We start from the raw sequence: 20,934 nt of genomic DNA, 5'->3' as shown, positions 1-20,934 counted from the left end.
GAAAAAAAATATTTTTAATTTGCAACCTGATGGAGGTCAGGATAGGTGGAATATAAGACCAAGTCCCATACACTGCTAGAAGCCCAAATTTTTTTCAGAGCTAGATGCAGAAAAAAATGATATTCAATTTGCAACCTGATGGAGGTCAGTATAGATGGACTAATAGAACAAGTCCCACACACTGCTAGAAGCCCAAATTTTTTTTCAGAGCTAGATGCAGAAAAAAATTATATTCAATTTGCAATCTGATGGAGGTCAGTATAGATGGACTAATAGAACAAGTCCCACACACTGCTAGAAGCCCAAAAATTTTTTCAGACCTAGATGCAGAAAAAAATTATATTCAATTTGCAATCTGATGGAGGTCAGTATAGATGGACTAATAGAACAAGTCCCAAACACTGCTAGAAGCCCAAATATTTTTTCAGAGCTAGATGCAGAAAAAAATTATTTTTAATTTGCAACCTGATGGAGGTCAGTATAGATGGACTAATAGACCAAGTCCCACACACTGCTAGAAGCCCAAATTTTTTTTCAGAGCTAGATGCAGAAAACAATTATATTCAATTTGCAATCTGATGGAGGTCAGTATAGATGGACTAATAGAACAAGTCGCACACACTGCTAAAAGCCCAAATATTTTTTCAGAGCTAGATGCAGAAAAAAATATTTTTAATTTGCAACCTGATGGAGGTCAGTATAGATGGACTAATAGACCAAGTCCCACACACTGCTAGAAGCCCACATTTTTTTTCAGAGCTAGATGCAGAAAAATATTATATTCAGTTTGCAACCTGATGGAGGTCAGTATAGATGGACTAATAGAACAAGTCCCACACACTGCTAGAAGCCCAAAAATTTTTTCTCACCTAGAAGCAGAAAAAAATTACATTCAATTTGCAATCTGATGGAGGTCAGTATAGATGGACTAATAGAACAAGTCCCACACACTGCTAGAAGCCCAACATTTTTTTCAGAGCTAGATGCAGAATAAAATTATATTCAATTTGCAATTTGATGGAAGTCAGTATAGATGGACTAATAGAACAAGTCCCACACACTGCTAGAAGCCCAAATATTTTTTCAGAGCTAGATGCAGAAAAAAATTATTTTTAATTTGCAACCTGATGGAGGTCAGTATAGATGGACTAATAGACCAAGTTCCACACACTGCTAGAAGCCCAAATTTTTTTTCAGAGCTAGATGCAGAAAACAATTATATTCAATTTGCAATCTGATGGAGGTCAGTATAGATGGACTAATAGAACAAGTCCCACACACTGCTAGAAGCCCAAATATTTTTTCAGAGCTAGATGTAGAAAAAAAATATTTTTAATTTGCAACCTGATGGAGGTCAGTATAGATGGACTAATAGACCAAGTCCCACACACTTCTAGAAGCCCAAATTTTTTTCAGAGCTAGATGCAGAAAAAAATTATATTCAATTTGCAACCTGATGGAGGTCAGTATAGATGGACTAATAGAACAAGTCCCACACACTGCTAGAAGCCCAAATATTTTTTCAGAGCTAGATGCAGAAAAAAATTATTTTTAATTTGCAACCTCATGGAGGTCAGTATAGATGGACTAATAGACCAAGTCCCACACACTGCTAGAAGCCCAAATTTTTTTCAGAGCTAGATGCAGAAAAAAATTATATTCAATTTGCAACCTGATGGAGGTCAGTATAGATGGACTAATAGAACAAGTCTCACACACTGCTAGAAGCCCAAATATTTTTTCAGAGCTAGATGCAGAAAAAAATATTTTTAATTTGCAACCTGATGGAGGTCAGTATAGATGGACTAATAGACCAAGTCCCACACACTGCTAGAAGCCCACATTTTTTTTTCAGAGCTAGATGCAGAAAAATACTATATTCAATTTGCAACCTGATGGAGGTCAGTATAGATGGACTAATAGAACAAGTCCCACAGACTGCTAGAAACCCAAATTTTTTTTCAGAGCTAGATGCCGAAAAAAATTATATTCAATTTGCAATCTGATGGAGGTCAGTATAGATGGACTAGTAGAACAAGTCCCACACACTGCTAGAAGCCCAAAATTTTTTTCAGACCTAGATGCAGAAAAAATTTATATTCAATTTGCAATCTGATGGAGGTCAGTATAGATGGACTAATAGAACAAGTCCCACACACTGCTAGAAGCCCAAATATTTTTTCAGAGCCAGATGCAGAAAAAATTTATTTTTAATTTGCAACCTGATGGAGGTCAGTATAGATGGACTAATAGACCAAGTCCCACACACTGCTAGAAGCCCAAATATTTTTTCAGAGCTAGATGCAGAAAAAAAATATTTTTAATTTGCAACCTGATGGAGGTCAGTATAGATGGACTAATAGACCAAGTCCCACACACTTCTAGAAGCCCAAATTTTTTTCAGAGCTAGATGCAGAAAAAAATTATATTCAATTTGCAACCTGATGGAGGTCAGTATAGATGGACTAATAGAACAAGTCCCACACACTGCTAGAAGCCCAAATATTTTTTCAGAGCTAGATGCAGAAAAAAATTATTTTTAGTTTGCAACCTGATGGAGGTCAGTATAGATGGACTAATAGACCAAGTCCCAAACACTGCTAGAAGCCCAAATTTTTTTTCAGAGCTAGATGCAGAAAAAAATTATATTCAATTTGCAACCTGATGGAGGTCAGTATAGATGAACTAATAGAACAAGTCCCACACACTGCTAGAAGCCCAAAAGTTTTTCAGAGCTAGATGCAGAAAAAAAATATTTTTAATTTGCAACCTGATGGAGGTCAGGATAGATGGACTATAAGACCAAGTCCCATACACTGCTAGAAGCCCAAATTTTTTTCAGAGCTAGATGCAGAAAAAAATGACATTCAATTTGCAACCTGATGGAGGTCAGTATAGATGGATTAATAGAACAAGTACCACACACTGCTAGAAGCCCAAATTTTTTTTCAGAGCTAGATGCCGAAAAAAATTATATTCAATTTGCAATCTGATGGAGGTCAGTATAGATGGACTAATAGAACAAGTCCCACACACTGCTAGAAGCCCAAAATTTTTTTCAGACCTAGATGCAGAAAAAAATTATATTCAATTTGCAATCTGATGGAGGTCAGTATAGATGGACTAATAGAACAAGTCCCACACACTGCTAGAAGCCCAAATATTTTTTCAGAGCTAGATGCAGAAAAAAAATATTTTTAATTTGCAACCTGATGGAGGTCAGGATAGATGGACTATAAGACCAAGTCCCATACACTGCTAGAAGTCCAAATTTTTTTCAGAGCTAGATGCAGAAAAAAATGATATTCAATTTGCAACCTGATGGAGGTCAGTATAGATGGACTAATAGAACAAGTCCCACACACTGCTAGAAACCCAAATTTTTTTTCAGAGCTAGATGCCGAAAAAAATTATATTCAATTTGCAATCTGATGGAGGTCAGTATAGATGGACTAATAGAACAAGTCCCACACACTGCTAGAAGCCCAAAATTTTTTTCAAACCTAGATGCAGAAAAAAATTATATTCAATTTGCAATCTGATGGAGGTCAGTATAGATGGACTAATAGAACAAGTCCCACACACTGCTAGAAGCCCAAATATTTTTTCAGAGCTAGATGCAGAAAAAATTTATTTTTAATTTGCAACCTGATGGAGGTCAGTATAGATGGACTAATAGACCAAGTCCCACACACTGCTAGAAGACCACATTTTTTTTCAGAGCTAGATGCAGAAAAATATTATATTCAATTTGCAACCTGATGGAGATCAGTATAGATGGACTAATAGAACAAGTCCCACACACTGCTAGAAGCCCAAATTTTTTTTCAGAGCTAGATGGAGAAAAATATATTCAATTTGCAACCTGATGGAGGTCAGTATAGATGGACTAATAGTACAAGTCCCACACACTTCTAGAAGCCCAACATTTTTTTCAGAGCTAGATGCAGAAAAAAATTATATTCAATTTGCAATTTGATGGAAGTCAGTATAGATGGACTAATAGACCAAGTCCCACACACTGCTAGAAGCCCAAATTTGTTTTCAGAGCTAGATGCAGAAAAAAATTATATTCAATTTGCAACCTGATGGAGTTCAGTATAGATGGACTAATAGAACAAGTCCCACACACTGCTAGAAACCCAAATTTTTTTTCAGAGCTAGATGCCGAAAAAAATTATATTCAATTTGCAATCTGATGGAGGTCAGTATAGATGGACTAATAGAACAAGTCCCACACACTGCTAGAAGCCCAAAATTTTTTTCAGACCTAGATGCAGAAAAAAATTATATTCAATTTGCAATCTGATGGAGGTCAGTATAGATGGACTAATAGAACAAGTCCCACACACTGCTAGAAGCCCAAATATTTTTTCAGAGCCAGATGCAGAAAAAATTTATTTTTAATTTGCAACCTGATGGAGGTCAGTATAGATGGACTAATAGACCAAGTCCCACACACTGCTAGAAGCCCAAATATTTTTTCAGAGCTAGATGCAGAAAAAAAATATTTTTAATTTGCAACCTGATGGAGGTCAGTATAGATGGACTAATAGACCAAGTCCCACACACTTCTAGAAGCCCAAATTTTTTTCAGAGCTAGATGCAGAAAAAAAATATATTCAATTTGCAACCTGATGGAGGTCAGTATAGATGGACTAATAGAACAAGTCCCACACACTGCTAGAAGACCACATTTTTTTTCAGAGCTAGATGCAGAAAAATATTATATTCAATTTGCAACCTGATGGAGATCAGTATAGATGGACTAATAGAACAAGTCCCACACACTGCTAGAAGCCCAAATTTTTTTTCAGAGCTAGATGGAGAAAAATATATTCAATTTGCAACCTGATGGAGGTCAGTATAGATGGACTAATAGTACAAGTCCCACACACTGCTAGAAGCCCAACATTTTTTTCAGAGCTAGATGCAGAAAAAAATTATATTCAATTTGCAATTTGATGGAAGTCAGTAGAGATGGACTAATAGAACAAGTCCCACACACTGCTAGAAGCCCAAATTTTTTTTCAGAGCTAGATGCAGAAAAAAATTATATTCAATTTTCAACCTGATGGAGGTCAGTATAGATGGACTAATAGAACAAGTCCCACACACTGCTAGAAGCCCAAATATTTTTTCAGAGCTAGATGCAGAAAAAAAATATTTTTAATTTGCAACCTGATGGAGGTCAGTATAGATGGACTAATAGACCAAGTCCCACACACTGCTAGAAGCCCAAATTTGTTTTCAGAGCTAGATGCAGAAAAAAATTATATTCAATTTGCAACCTGATGGAGGTCAGTATAGATGGACTAATAGAACAAGTCCCACACACTGCTAGAAGCCCAAATATTTTTTCAGAGCTAGATGCAGAAAAAAATTATTTTTAGTTTGCAACCTGATGGAGGTTAGTATAGATGGACTAATAGACCAAGTCCCAAACACTGCTAGAAGCCCAAATTTTTTTTCAGAGCTAGATGCAGAAAAAAATGATATTCAATTTGCAACCTGATGGAGGTCAGTATAGATGGACTAATAGAACAAGTCCCACACACTGCTAGAAGCCCAAATATTTTTTCAGAGCTAGATGCAGAAAAAAAATATTTTTAATTTGCAACCTGATGGAGGTCAGGATAGATGGACTATAAGACCAAGTCCCATACACTGCTAGAAGCCCAAATTTTTTTCAGAGCTAGATGCAGAAAAAAATTATATTCAATTTGCAACCTGATGGAGGTCAGTATAGATGGACTAATAGAACAAGTCCCACACACTGCTAGAAACCCAAATTTTTTTTCAGAGCTAGATGCAGAAAAAAATTATATTCAATTTGCAATCTGATGGAGGTCAGTATAGATGGACTAATAGAACAAGTCCCACACACTGCTAGAAGCCCAAAAATTTTTTCAGACCTAGATGCAGAAAAAAATTATATTCAATTTGCAATCTGATGGAGGTCAGTATAGATGGACTAATAGAACAAGTCCCACACACTGCTAGAAGCCCAAATATTTTTTCAGAGCTAGATGCAGAAAAAAATTATTTTTAATTTGCAACCTGATGGAGGTCAGTATAGATGGACTAATAGACCAAGTCCCACACACTGCTAGAAGACCACATTTTTTTTCAGAGCTAGATGCAGAAAAATATTATATTCAATTTGCAACCTGATGGAGATCAGTATAGATGGACTAATAGAACAAGTCCCACATACTGCTAGAAGCCCAAATTTTTTTTCAGAGCTAGATGGAGAAAAATATATTCAATTTGCAACCTGATGGAGGTCAGTATAGATGGACTAATAGTACAAGTCCCACACACTGCTAGAAGCCCAACATTTTTTTCAGAGCTAGATGCAGAAAAAAATTATATTCAATTTGCAATTTGATGGAAGTCAGTATAGATGGACTAATAGAACAAGTCCCACACACTGCTAGAAGCCCAAATTTTTTTTCAGAGCTAGATGCAGAAAAAAATTATTTTTAATTTGCAACTTGATGGAGGTCAGTATAGATGGACTAATAGACCAAGTCCCACACACTGCTAGAAGCCTAAATTTTTTTTCAGAGCTAGATGCAGAAAAAAAATATTTTTAATTTGCAACCTGATGGAGGTCAGTATAGATGGACTAATAGACCAAGTCCCAAACACTGCTAGAAGCCCAAATTTGTTTTCAGAGCTAGATGCAGAAAAAAATTATATTCAATTTGCAACCTGATGGAGGTCAGTATAGATGGACTAATAGAACAAGTCCCACACACTGCTAGAAGCCCAAATATTTTTTCAGAGCTAGATGCAGAAAAAAAATATTTTTAATTTGCAACCTGATGGAGGTCAGGATAGATGGAATATAAGACCAAGTCCCATACACTGCTAGAAGCCCAAATTTTTTTCAGAGCTAGATGCAGAAAAAAATGATATTCAATTTGCAACCTGATGGAGGTCAGTATAGATGGACTAATAGAACAAGTCCCACACACTGCTAGAAGCCCAAATTTTTTTTCAGAGCTAGATGCAGAAAAAAATTATATTCAATTTGCAATCTGATGGAGGTCAGTATAGATGGACTAATAGAACAAGTCCCACACACTGCTAGAAGCCCAAAATTTTTTTCAGACCTAGATGCAGAAAAAAATTATATTCAATTTGCAATCTGATGGAGGTCAGTATAGATGGACTAATAGAACAAGTCCCACACACTGCTAGAAGCCCAAATTTTTTTTCAGAGCTAGATGCAGAAAAAAATTATTTTTAATTTGCAACCTGATGGAGGTCAGTATAGATGGACTAATAGACCAAGTCCCACACACTGCTAGAAGCCCAAATTTTTTTTCAGAGCTAGATGCAGAAAACAATTATATTCAATTTGCAATCTGATGGAGGTCAGTATAGATGGACTAATAGAACAAGTCCCACACACTGCTAAAAGCCCAAATATTTTTTCAGAGCTAGATGCAGAAAAAAATTATTTTTAATTTGCAACCTGATGGAGGTCAGTATAGATGGACTAATAGACCAAGTCCCACACACTGCTAGAAGCCCAAATTTTTTTTCAGAGCTAGATGCAGAAAAATATTATATTCAATTTGCAACCTGATGGAGGTCAGTATAGATGGACTAATAGAACAAGTCCCACACACTGCTAGAAGCCCAAAAACTTTTTCACACCTAGAAGCAGAAAAAAATTATATTCAATTTGCAATCTGATGGAGGTCAGTATAGATGGACTAATAGAACAAGTCCCACACACTGCTAGAAGCCCAAATATTTTTTCAGAGCTAGATGCAGAAAAAAATTATTTTTAATTTGCAACCTGATGGAGGTCAGTATAGATGGACTAATAGACCAAGTCCCACACACTGCTAGAAGCCCAAATTTTTTTTCAGAGCTAGATGCAGAAAACAATTATATTCAATTTGCAATCTGATGGAGGTCAGTATAGATGGACTAATAGAACAAGTCCCACACACTGCTAGAAGCCGAAATATTTTTTCAGAGCTAGATGCAGAAAAAAAATATTTTTAATTTGAAACCTGATGGAGGTGAGTATAGATGGACTAATAGACCAAGTCCCACACACTGCTAGAAGCCCAAATTTTTTTTCAGAGCTAGATGCAGAAAAAAATTATTTTTAATTTGCAACATGATGGAGGTCAGTATAGATGGACTAATAGAACAAGTCCCACACACTGCTAGAAGCCCAAATATTTTTTCAGAGCTAGATGTAGAAAAAAAATATTTTTAATTTGCAACCTGATGGAGGTCAGTATAGATGGACTAATAGACCAAGTCCCACACACTTCTAGAAGCCCAAATTTTTTTCAGAGCTAGATGCAGAAAAAAATTATATTCAATTTGCAACCTGATGGAGGTCAGTATAGATGGACTAATAGAACAAGTCCCACACACTGCTAGAAGCCCAAATATTTTTTCAGAGCTAGATGCAGAAAAAAATTATTTTTAATTTGCAACCTCATGGAGGTCAGTATAGATGGACTAATAGACCAAGTCCCACACACTGCTAGAAGCCCAAATTTTTTTCAGAGCTAGATGCAGAAAAAAATTATATTCAATTTGCAACCTGATGGAGGTCAGTATAGATGGACTAATAGAACAAGTCTCACACACTGCTAGAAGCCCAAATATTTTTTCAGAGCTAGATGCAGAAAAAAATATTTTTAATTTGCAACCTGATGGAGGTCAGTATAGATGGACTAATAGACCAAGTCCCACACACTGCTAGAAGCCCAAATTTTTTTTCAGAGCTAGATGCAGAAAAAAATTATATTCAATTTGCAACCTGATGGAGGTCAGTATAGATGGACTAATAGAACAAGTCCCACACACTGCTAGAAGCCCAAAATTTTTTTCAGACCTAGATGCAGAAAAAAATTATATTCAATTTGCAATCTGATGGAGGTCAGTATAGATGGACTAATAGAACAAGTCCCACACACTGCTAGAAGCCCAAATATTTTTTCAGAGCTAGATGCACAAAAAAATTATTTTTAATTTGCAACCTGATGGAGGTCAGTATAGATGGACTAATAGACCAAGTCCCACACACTGCTAGAAGCCCAAATTTTTTTTCACAGCTAGATGCAGAAAACAATTATATTCAATTTGCAATCTGATGGAGGTCAGTATAGATGGACTAATAGAACAAGTCCCACACACTGCTAAAAGTCCAAATATTTTTTCAGAGCTAGATGCAGAAAAAATTTATTTTTAATTTGCAACCTGATGGAGGTCAGTATAGATGGACTAATAGACCAAGTCCCACACACTGCTAGAAGCCCACATTTTTTTTCAGAGCTAGATGCAGAAAAATATTATATTCAATTTGCAACCTGATGGAGGTCAGTATAGATGGACTAATAGAACAAGTCCCACACACTGCTAGAAGCCCAAAAATTTTTTCACACCTAGAAGCAGAAAAAAATTATATTCAATTTGCAATCTGATGGAGGTCAGTATAGATGGACTAATAGAACAAGTCCCACACACTGCTAGAAGCCCAACATTTTTTTCAGAGCTAGATGCAGAAAAAAATTATATTCAATTTGCAATTTGATGGAAGTCAGTATAGATGGACTAATAGAACAAGTCCCACACACTGCTAGAAGCCCAAATATTTTTTCAGAGCTAGATGCAGAAAAAAATTATTTTTAATTTGCAACCTGATGGAGGTCAGTATAGATGGACTAATAGACCAAGTCCCACACACTGCTAGAAGCCCAAATTTTTTTTCAGAGCTAGATGCAGAAAACAATTATATTCAATTTGCAATCTGATGGAGGTCAGTATAGATGGACTAATAGAACAAGTCCCACACACTGCTAGAAGCCCAAATATTTTTTCAGAGCTAGATGCAGAAAAAAAATATTTTTAATTTGCAACCTGATGGAGGTCAGTATAGATGGACTAATAGACCAAGTCCCACACACTTCTAGAAGCCCAAATTTTTTTCAGAGCTAGATGCAGAAAAAAATTATATTTAATTTGCAACCTGATGGAGGTCAGTATAGATGGACTAATAGAACAAGTCCCACACACTGTTAAAAACCCAAATTTTTTTTCAGAGCTAGATGCCGAAAAAAATTATAATCAATTTGCAATCTGATGGAGGTCAGTATAGATGGACTAATAGAACAAGTCCCACACACTGCTAGAAGCCCAACATTTTTTTCAGAGCTAGATGCAGAAAAAAATTATATTCAATTTGCAATTTGATGGAAGTCAGTATAGATGGACTAATAGAACAAGTCCCACACACTGCTAGAAGCCCAAATATTTTTTCAGAGCTAGATGCAGAAAAAAATTATTTTTAATTTGCAACCTGATGGAGGTCAGTATAGATGGACTAATAGACCAAGTCCCACACACTGCTAGAAGCCCAAATTTTTTTTCAGAGCTAGATGCAGAAAAAATTTATTTTTAATTTGCAACCTGATGGAGGTCAGTATAGATGGACTAATAGACCAAGTCCCACACACTGCTAGAAGCCCACATTTTTTTTCAGAGCTAGATGCAGAAAAATATTATATTCAATTTGCAACCTGATGGAGGTCAGTATAGATGGACTAATAGAACAAGTCCCACACACTGCTAGAAGCCCAAAAATTTTTTCACACCTAGAAGCAGAAAAAAATTATATTCAATTTGCAATCTGATGGAGGTCAGTATAGATGGACTAATAGAACAAGTCCCACACACTGCTAGAAGCCCAACATTTTTTTCAGAGCTAGATGCAGAAAAAAATTATATTCAATTTGCAATTTGATGGAAGTCAGTATAGATGGACTAATAGAACAAGTCCCACACACTGCTAGAAGCCCAAATATTTTTTCAGAGCTAGATGCAGAAAAAAATTATTTTTAATTTGCAACCTGATGGAGGTCAGTATAGATGGACTAATAGACCAAGTCCCACACACTGCTAGAAGCCCAAATTTTTTTTCAGAGCTAGATGCAGAAAAAATTTATTTTTAATTTGCAACCTGATGGAGGTCAGTATAGATGGACTAATAGACCAAGTCCCACACACTGCTAGAAGCCCACATTTTTTTTCAGAGCTAGATGCAGAAAAATATTATATTCAATTTGCAACCTGATGGAGGTCAGTATAGATGGACTAATAGAACAAGTCCCACACACTGCTAGAAGCCCAAAAATTTTTTCACACCTAGAAGCAGAAAAAAATTATATTCAATTTGCAATCTGATGGAGGTCAGTATAGATGGACTAATAGAACAAGTCCCACACACTGCTAGAAGCCCAACATTTTTTTCAGAGCTAGATGCAGAAAAAAATTATATTCAATTTGCAATTTGATGGAAGTCAGTATAGATGGACTAATAGAACAAGTCCCACACACTGCTAGAAGCCCAAATATTTTCTCAGAGCTAGATGCAGAAAAAAATTATTTTTAATTTGCAACCTGATGGAGGTCAGTATAGATGGACTAATAGACCAAGTCCCACACACTGCTAGAAGCCCAAATTTTTTTTCAGAGCTAGATGCAGAAAAAATTTATTTTTAATTTGCAACCTGATGGAGGTCAGTATAGATGGACTAATAGACCAAGTCCCACACACTGCTAGAAGCCCACATTTTTTTTCAGAGCTAGATGCAGAAAAATATTATATTCAATTTGCAACCTGATGGAGGTCAGTATAGATGGACTAATAGAACAAGTCCCACACACTGCTAGAAGCCCAAAAATTTTTTCACACCTAGAAGCAGAAAAAAATTATATTCAATTTGCAATCTGATGGAGGTCAGTATAGATGGACTAATAGAACAAGTCCCACACACTGCTAGAAGCCCAACATTTTTTTCAGAGCTAGATGCAGAAAAAAATTATATTCAATTTGCAATTTGATGGAAGTCAGTATAGATGGACTAATAGAACAAGTCCCACACACTGCTAGAAGCCCAAATATTTTTTCAGAGCTAGATGCAGAAAAAAATTATTTTTAATTTGCAACCTGATGGAGGTCAGTATAGATGGACTAATAGACCAAGTCCCACACACTGCTAGAAGCCCAAATTTTTTTTCAGAGCTAGATGCAGAAAACAATTATATTCAATTTGCAATCTGATGGAGGTCAGTATAGATGGACTAATAGAACAAGTCCCACACACTGCTAGAAGCCCAAATATTTTTTCAGAGCTAAATGCAGAAAAAAAATATTTTTAATTTGCAACCTGATGGAGGTCAGTATAGATGGACTAATAGACGAAGTCCCACACACTTCTAGAAGCCCAAATTTTTTTCAGAGCTAGATGCAGAAAAAAATTATATTTAATTTGCAACCTGATGGAGGTCAGTATAGATGGACTAATAGAACAAGTCCCACACACTGTTAAAAACCCAAATTTTTTTTCAGAGCTAGATGCCGAAAAAAATTATAATCAATTTGCAATCTGATGGAGGTCAGTATAGATGGACTAATAGAACAAGTCCCACACACTGCTAGAAGCCCAACATTTTTTTCAGAGCTAGATGCAGAAAAAAATTATATTCAATTTGCAATTTGATGGAAGTCAGTATAGATGGACTAATAGAACAAGTCCCACACACTGCTAGAAGCCCAAATATTTTTTCAGAGCTAGATGCAGAAAAAAATTATTTTTAATTTGCAACCTGATGGAGGTCAGTATAGATGGACTAATAGACCAAGTCCCACACACTGCTAGAAGCCCAAATTTTTTTTCAGAGCTAGATGCAGAAAAAATTTATTTTTAATTTGCAACCTGATGGAGGTCAGTATAGATGGACTAATAGACCAAGTCCCACACACTGCTAGAAGCCCAAATTTTTTTTCAGAGCTAGATGCAGAAAAAAATTATATTCAATTTGCAACCTGATGGAGGTCAGTATAGATGGACTAATAGAACAAGTCCCACACACTGCTAGAAGCCCAAATATTTTTTCAGAGCTAGATGCAGAAAAAAATAATTTTAATTTGCAACCTGATGGAGGTCAGTATAGATGGACTAATAGACCAAGTCCCACACACTGCTAGAAGCCCAAATTTGTTTTCAGAGCTAGATGCAGAAAAAAATTATATTCAATTTGCAACCTGATGGAGGTCAGTATAGATGGACTAATAGAAAAAGTCCCACACACTGCTAGAAGCCCAAATATTTTTTCAGAGCTAGATGCAGAAAAAAAATATTTTTAATTTGCAACCTGATGGAGGTCAGGATAGATGGAATATAAGACCAAGTCCCATACACTGCTAGAAGCCCAAATTTTTTTCAGAGCTAGATGCAGAAAAAAATGATGTTCAATTTGCAACCTGATGGAGGTCAGTATAGATGGACTAATAGAACAAGTCCCACACACTGCTAGTAGCCCAAATTTTTTTTCAGAGCTAGATGCAGAAAAAAAATTATATTCAATTTGCAATCTGATGGAGGTCAGTATAGATGGACTAATAGAACAAGTCCCACACACTTCTAGAAGCCCAAAATTTTTTTCAGACCTAGATGCAGAAAAAAATTATATTCAATTTGCAATCTGATGGAGGTCAGTATAGATGGACTAATAGAACAAGTCCCACACACTGCTAGAAGCTCAAATATTTTTTCAGAGCTAGATGCAGAAAAAAATTATTTTTAATTTGCAACCTGATGGAGGTCAGTATAGATGGACTAATAGACCAAGTCCCACACACTGCTAGAAGCCCAAATATTTTTTCAGAGCTAGATGCAGAAAACAATTATATTCAATTTGCAATCTGATGGAGGTCAGTATAGATGGACTAATAGAACAAGTCCCACACACTGCTAAAAGCCCAAATATTTTTTCAGAGCTAGATGCAGAAAAAATTTATTTTTAATTTGCAACCTGATGGAGGTCAGTATAGATGGACTAATAGACCAAGTCCCACACACTGCTAGAAGCCCACATTTTTTTTCAGAGCTAGATGCAGAAAAATATTATATTCAATTTGCAACCTGATGGAGGTCAGTATAGATGGACTAATAGAACAAGTCCCACACACTGCTAGAAGCCCAAAAGTTTTTTCACACCTAGAAGCAGAAAAAAATTACATTCAATTTGCAATCTGATGGAGGTCAGTATAGATGGACTAATAGAACAAGTCCCACACACTGCTAGAAGCCCAACATTTTTTTCAGAGCTAGATGCAGAAAAAAATTATATTCAATTTGCAATTTGATGGAAGTCAGTATAGATGGACTAATAGAACAAGTCCCACACACTGCTAGAAGCCCAAATATTTTTTCAGAGCTAGATGCAGAAAAAAATTATTTTTAATTTGCAACCTGATGGAGGTCAGTATAGATGGACTAATAGACCAAGTCCCACACACTGCTAGAAGCCCAAATTTGTTTTCAGAGCTAGATGCAGAAAAAAATTATATTCAATTTGCAACCTGATGGAGGTCAGTATAGATGGACTAATAGAACAAGTCCCACACACTGCTAGAAGCCCAAATATTTTTTCAGAGCTAGATGCAGAAAAAAAATATTTTTAATTTGCAACCTGATGGAGGTCAGGATAGATGGAATATAAGACCAAGTCCCATACACTGCTAGAAGCCCAAATTTTTTTCAGAGCTAGATGCAGAAAAAAATGATATTCAATTTGCAACCTGATGGAGGTCAGTATAGATGGACTAATAGAACAAGTCCCACACACTGCTAGAAGCCCAAATTTTTTTTCAGAGCTAGATGCAGAAAAAAATTATATTCAATTTGCAATCTGATGGAGGTCAGTATAGATGGACTAATAGAACAAGTCCCACACACTGCTAGAAGCCCAACATTTTTTTCAGACCTAGATGCAGAAAAAAATTATATTCAATTTGCAATATGATGGAGGTCAGTATAGATGGACTAATAGAACAAGTCCCACACACTGCTAGAAGCACAAATATTTTTTCAGAGCTAGATGCAGAAAAAAATTATTTTTAATTTGCAACCTGATGGAGGTCAGTATAGATGGACTAATAAACCAAGTCCCACACACTGCTAGAAGCCCAAATTTTTTTTCAGAGCTAGATGCAGAAAACAATTATATTCAATTTGCAATCTGATGGAGGTCAGTATAGATGGACTAATAGAACAAGTCACACACACTGCTAAAAGCCCAAATATTTTTTCAGAGCTAGATGCAGAAAAAATTTATTTTTAATTTGCAACCTGATGGAGGTCAGTATAGATGGACTAATAGACCAAGTCCCACACACTGCTAGAAGCCCACATTTTTTTTCAGAGCTAGATGCAGAAAAATATTATATTCAATTTGCAACCTGATGGAGGTCAGTATAGATGGACTAATAGAACAAGTCCCACACACTGCTAGAAGCCCAAAAAATTTTTCACACCTAGAAGCAGAAAAAAATTACATTCAATTTGCAATCTGATGGAGGTCAGTATAGATGGACTAATAGAACAAGTCCCACACACTGCTAGAAGCCCAACATTTTTTTCAGAGCTAGATGCAGAAAAAAATTATATTCAATTTGCAATTTGATGGAAGTCAGTATAGATGGACTAATAGAACAAGTCCCACACACTGCTAGAAGCCCAAATATTTTTTCAGAGCTAGATGCAGAAAAAAATTATTTTTAATTTGCAACCTGATGGAGGACAGTATAGATGGACTAATAGACCAAGTTCCACACACTGCTAGAAGCCCAAATTTTTTTTCAGAGCTAGATGCAGAAAACAATTATATTCAATTTGCAATCTGATGGAGGTCAGTATAGATGGACAAATAGAACAAGTCCCACACACTGCTAGAAGCCCAAATATTTTTTCAGAGCTAGATGCAGAAAAAAATTATTTTTAATTTGCAACCTGATGGAGGTCAGTATAGATGGACTAATAGACCAAGTCCCACACACTGCTAGAAGCCCAAATTTTTTTCAGAGCTAGATGCAGAAAAAAATTATATTCAATTTGCAACCTGATGGAGGTCAGTATAGATGGACTAATAGAACAAGTCTCACACACTGCTAGAAGCCCAAATATTTTTTCAGAGCTAGATGCAGAAAAAAATATTTTTAATTTGCAACCTGATGGAGGTCAGTATAGATGGACTAATAAACCAAGTCCCACACACTTCTAGAAGCCCAAATTTTTTTCAGAGCTAGATGCAGAAAAAAATTATATTCAATTTGCAACCTGATGGAGGTCAGTATAGATGGACTAATAGAACAAGTCCCACACACTGCTAGAAGCCCAAATATTTTTTCAGAGCTAGATGCAGAAAAAAATTATTTTTAATTTGCAACCTGATGGAGGTCAGTATAGATGGACTAATAGACCAAGTCCCACACACTGCTAGAAGCCCAAATTTTTTTTCAGAGCTAGATGCAGAAAAAAATTATATTCAATTTGCAACCTGATGGAGGTCAGTATAGATGGACTAATAGAACAAGTCTCACACACTGCTAGAAGCCCAAATATTTTTTCAGAGCTAGATGCAGAAAAAAATATTTTTAATTTGCAACCTGATGGAGGTCAGTATAGATGGACTAATAGACCAAGTCCCACACACTGCTAGAAGCCCAAATTTTTTTTCAGAGCTAGATGCAGAAAAAAATTATATTCAATTTGCAACCTGATGGAGGTCAGTATAGATGGACTAATAGAACAAGTCCCACACACTGTTAAAAACCCAAATTTTTTTTCAGAGCTAGATGCCGAAAAAAATTATATTCAATTTGCAATCTGATGGAGGTCAGTATAGATGGACTAATAGAACAAGTCCCACACACTGCTAGAAGCCCAAAATTTTTTTAAGAGCTAGATGCAGAAAAAAATTATATTCAATTTGGAATCTGATGGAGGTCAGTATAGATGGACTAATAGAACAAGTCCCACACACTGCTAGAAGCCCAAATATTTTTTCAGAGCTAGATGCAGAAAAAAAATATTTTTAATTTGCAACCTGATGGAGGTCAGTATAGATGGACTAATAGACCAAGTCCCACACACTGCTAGAAGCCCACATTTTTTTTCAGAGCTAGATGCAGAAAAATATTATATTCAATTTGCAACCTGATGGAGGTCAGTATAGATGGACTAATAGAACAAGTCCCACACACTGCTAGAAGCCCAAATTTTTTTTCAGAGCTAGATGCAGAAAAACATTATATTCAATTTGCAACCTGATGGAGGTCAGTATAGATAGACTAATAGAACAAGTCCAACACACTGCTAGAAGCCCAAAAATTTTTTCACACCTAGAAGCAGAAAAAAATTATATTCAATTTGCAATCTGATGGAGGTCAGTATAGATGGACTAATAGAACAAGTCCCACACACTGCTAGAAGCCCAACATTTTTTTCAGAGCTAGATGCAGAAAAAAATTATATTCAATTTGCAATTTGATGGAAGTCAGTATAGATGGACTAATAGAACAAGTCCCACACACTGCTAGAAGCCCAAATATTTTTTCAGAGCTGGATGCAGAAAAAAATTATTTTTAATTTGCAACCTGATGGAGGTCAGTATAGATGGACTAATAGACCAAGTCCCACACACTGCTAGAAGCCCAAATTTTTTTTCAGAGCTAGATGCAGAAAAAAATTATTTTTAATTTGCAACCTGATGGAGGTCAGTATAGATGGACTAATAGACCAAGTCCCACACACTGCTAGAAGCCCAAATTTTTTTTCAGAGCTAGATGCAGAAAAAAAATATTTTTAATTTGCAACCTGATGGAGGTCAGTATAGATGGACTAATAGACCAAGTCCCACACACTGCTAGAAGCCCAAATTTTTTTTCAGAGCTAGATGCAGAAAAAAATTATATTAAATTTGCAACCTGATGGAGGTCAGTATAGATGGACTAATAGAACAAGTCCCACACACTGCTAGAAGCCCAAATATTTTTTCAGAGCTAGATGCAGAAAAAAAATATTTTTAATTTGCAACCTGATGGAGGTCAGTATAGATGGACTAACAGACCAAGTCCCATACACTACTAGAAGCCCAAATTTGTTTTCAGAGCTAGATGCAGAAAAAAATTATATTCAATTTGCAACCTGATGGAGGTCAGTATAGATGGACTAATAGAACAAGTCCCACACACTGCTAGAAGCCCAAATTTTTTTTCAGAGCTAGATGCAGAAAAAAATTATTTTTAATTTGCAACCTGATGGATGTCAAGATAGATGGAATATAAGACCAAGTCCCATACACTGCTAGAAGCCCAAATTTTTTTCAGAGCTAGATGCAGAAAAAAATGATATTCAATTTGCAACCTGATGGAGGTCAGTATAGATGGACTAATAGAACAAGTCCCACACACTGCTAGAAGCCCAAATTTTTTTTCAGAGCTAGATGCAGAAAAAAATTATATTCAATTAGCAATCTGATGGAGGTCAGTATAGATGGACTAATAGAACAAGTCCCACACACTGCTAGAAGCCCAAAATTTTTTTCAGACCTAGATGCAGAAAAAAATTATATTCAATTTGCAATTTGATGGAGGTCAGTATAGATGGACTAATAGAACAAGTCCCACACACTGCTAGAAGCCCAAATATTTTTTCAGAGCTAGATGCAGAAAAAAAATATTTTTAATTGGCAATCTGATGGAGGTCAGTATAGATGGACTAATAGACCAAGTCCCACACACTGCTAGAAGCCCAAATTTTTTTTCAGAGCTAGATGCAGAAAAAAATTATATTCAATTTGCAATTTGATGGAAGTCAGTATAGATGGACTAATAGAACAAGTCCCACACACTGCTAGAAGCCCAAATATTTTTTCAGAGCTAGATGCAGAAAAAAAATATTTTTAATTTGCAACCTGATGGAGGTCAGTATAGATGGACTAATAGACCAAGTCCCACACACTGCTAGAAGCCCAAATTTTTTTTCAGAGCTAGATGCAGAAAACAATTATATTCAATTTGCAATCTGATGGAGGTCAGTATAGATGGACTAATAGAACAAGTCCCACACACTGCTAGAAGCCCAAATTTTTTTTCAGAGCTAGATGCAGAAAAAAATTATATTCAATTTGCAATCTGATGGAGGTCAGTATAGATGGACTAATAGAACAAGTCCCACACACTGCTAGAAGCCCAAAATTTTTTTCAGACCTAGATGCAGAAAAAAATTATATTCAATTTGCAATCTGATGGAAGTCAGTATAGATGGACTAATAGAACAAGTCCCACACACTGCTAGAAGCCCAAATATTTTTTCAGAGCTAGATGCAGAAAAAAATTATTTTTAATTTGCAACCTGATGGAGGTCAGTATAGATGGACTAATAGACCAAGTCCCACACACTGCTAGAAGCCCACATTTTTTTTCAGAGCTAGATGCAGAAAAATATTATATTCAATTTGCAACCTGATGGAGGTCAGTATAGATGGACTAATAGAACAAGTCCCACACACTGCTAGAAGCCCAAATTTTTTTTCAGAGCTAGATGCAGAAAAATATTATATTCAATTTGCAACCTGATGGAGGTCAGTATAGATGGACTAATAGAACAAGTCCAACACACTGCTAGAAGCCCAAAAAATTTTTCACACCTAGAAGCAGAAAAAAATTATATTCAATTTGCAATCTGATGGAGGTCAGTATAGATGGACTAATAGAACAAGTCCCACACACTGCTAGAAGCCCAACATTTTTTTCAGAGCTAGATGCAGAAAAAAATTATATTCAATTTGCAATTTGATGGAAGTCAGTATAGATGGACTAATAGAACAAGTCCCACACACTGCTAGAAGCCCAAATATTTTTTCAGAGCTGGATGCAGAAAAAAATTATTTTTAATTTGCAACCTGATGGAGGTCAGTATAGATGGACTAATAGACCAAGTCCCACACACTGCTAGAAGCCCAAATTTTTTTTCAGAGCTAGATGCAGAAAAAAATTATTTTTAATTTGCAACCTGATGGAGGTCAGTATAGATGGACTAATAGACCAAGTCCCACACACTGCTAGAAGCCCAAATTTTTTTTCAGAGCTAGATGCAGAAAAAAAATATTTTTAATTTGCAACCTGATGGAGGTCAGTATAGATGGACTAATAGACCAAGTCCCACACACTGCTAGAAGCCCAAATTTTTTTTCAGAGCTAGATGCAGAAAAAAATTATATTAAATTTGCAACCTGATGGAGGTCAGTATAGATGGACTAATAGAACAAGTCCCACACACTGCTAGAAGCCCAAATATTTTTTCAGAGCTAGATGCAGAAAAAAAATATTTTTAATTTGCAACCTGATGGAGGTCAGTATAGATGGACTAACAGACCAAGTCCCATACACTGCTAGAAGCCCAAATTTGTTTTCAGAGCTAGATGCAGAAAAAAATTATATTCAATTTGCAACCTGATGGAGGTCAGTATAGATGGACTAATAGAACAAGTCCCACACACTGCTAGAAGCCCAAATTTTTTTTCAGAGCTAGATGCAGAAAACAATTATTTTTAATTTGCAACCTGATGGATGTCAAGATAGATGGAATATAAGACCAAGTCCCATACACTGCTAGAAGCCCAAATTTTTTTCAGAGCTAGATGCAGAAAAAAATGATATTCAATTTGCAACCTGATGGAGGTCAGTATAGATGGACTAATAGAACAAGTCCCACACACTGCTAGAAGCCCAAATTTTTTTTCAGAGCTAGATGCAGAAAAAAATTATTTTTAATTTGCAACCTGATGGATGTCAAGATAGATGGAATATAAGACCAAGTCCCATACACTGCTAGAAGCCCAAATTTTTTTCAGAGCTAGATGCAGAAAAAAATGATATTCAATTTGCAACCTGATGGAGGTCAGTATAGATGGACTAATAGAACAAGTCCCACACACTGCTAGAAGCCCAAATTTTTTTTCAGAGCTAGATGCAGAAAAAAATTATATTCAATTAGCAATCTGATGGAGGTCAGTATAGATGGACTAATAGAACAAGTCCCA

Source organism: Phyllobates terribilis, unplaced genomic scaffold (assembly GCF_046119375.1).
Source record: "Phyllobates terribilis strain yellow unplaced genomic scaffold, ASM4611937v1 Scaffold_1__5_contigs__length_1240528914, whole genome shotgun sequence".
NCBI classification, from domain to species: domain Eukaryota; kingdom Metazoa; phylum Chordata; class Amphibia; order Anura; family Dendrobatidae; genus Phyllobates; species Phyllobates terribilis.
The sequence above is the reverse complement of the archived record's forward strand: the minus strand, read 5'-3'. Positions refer to the sequence as shown.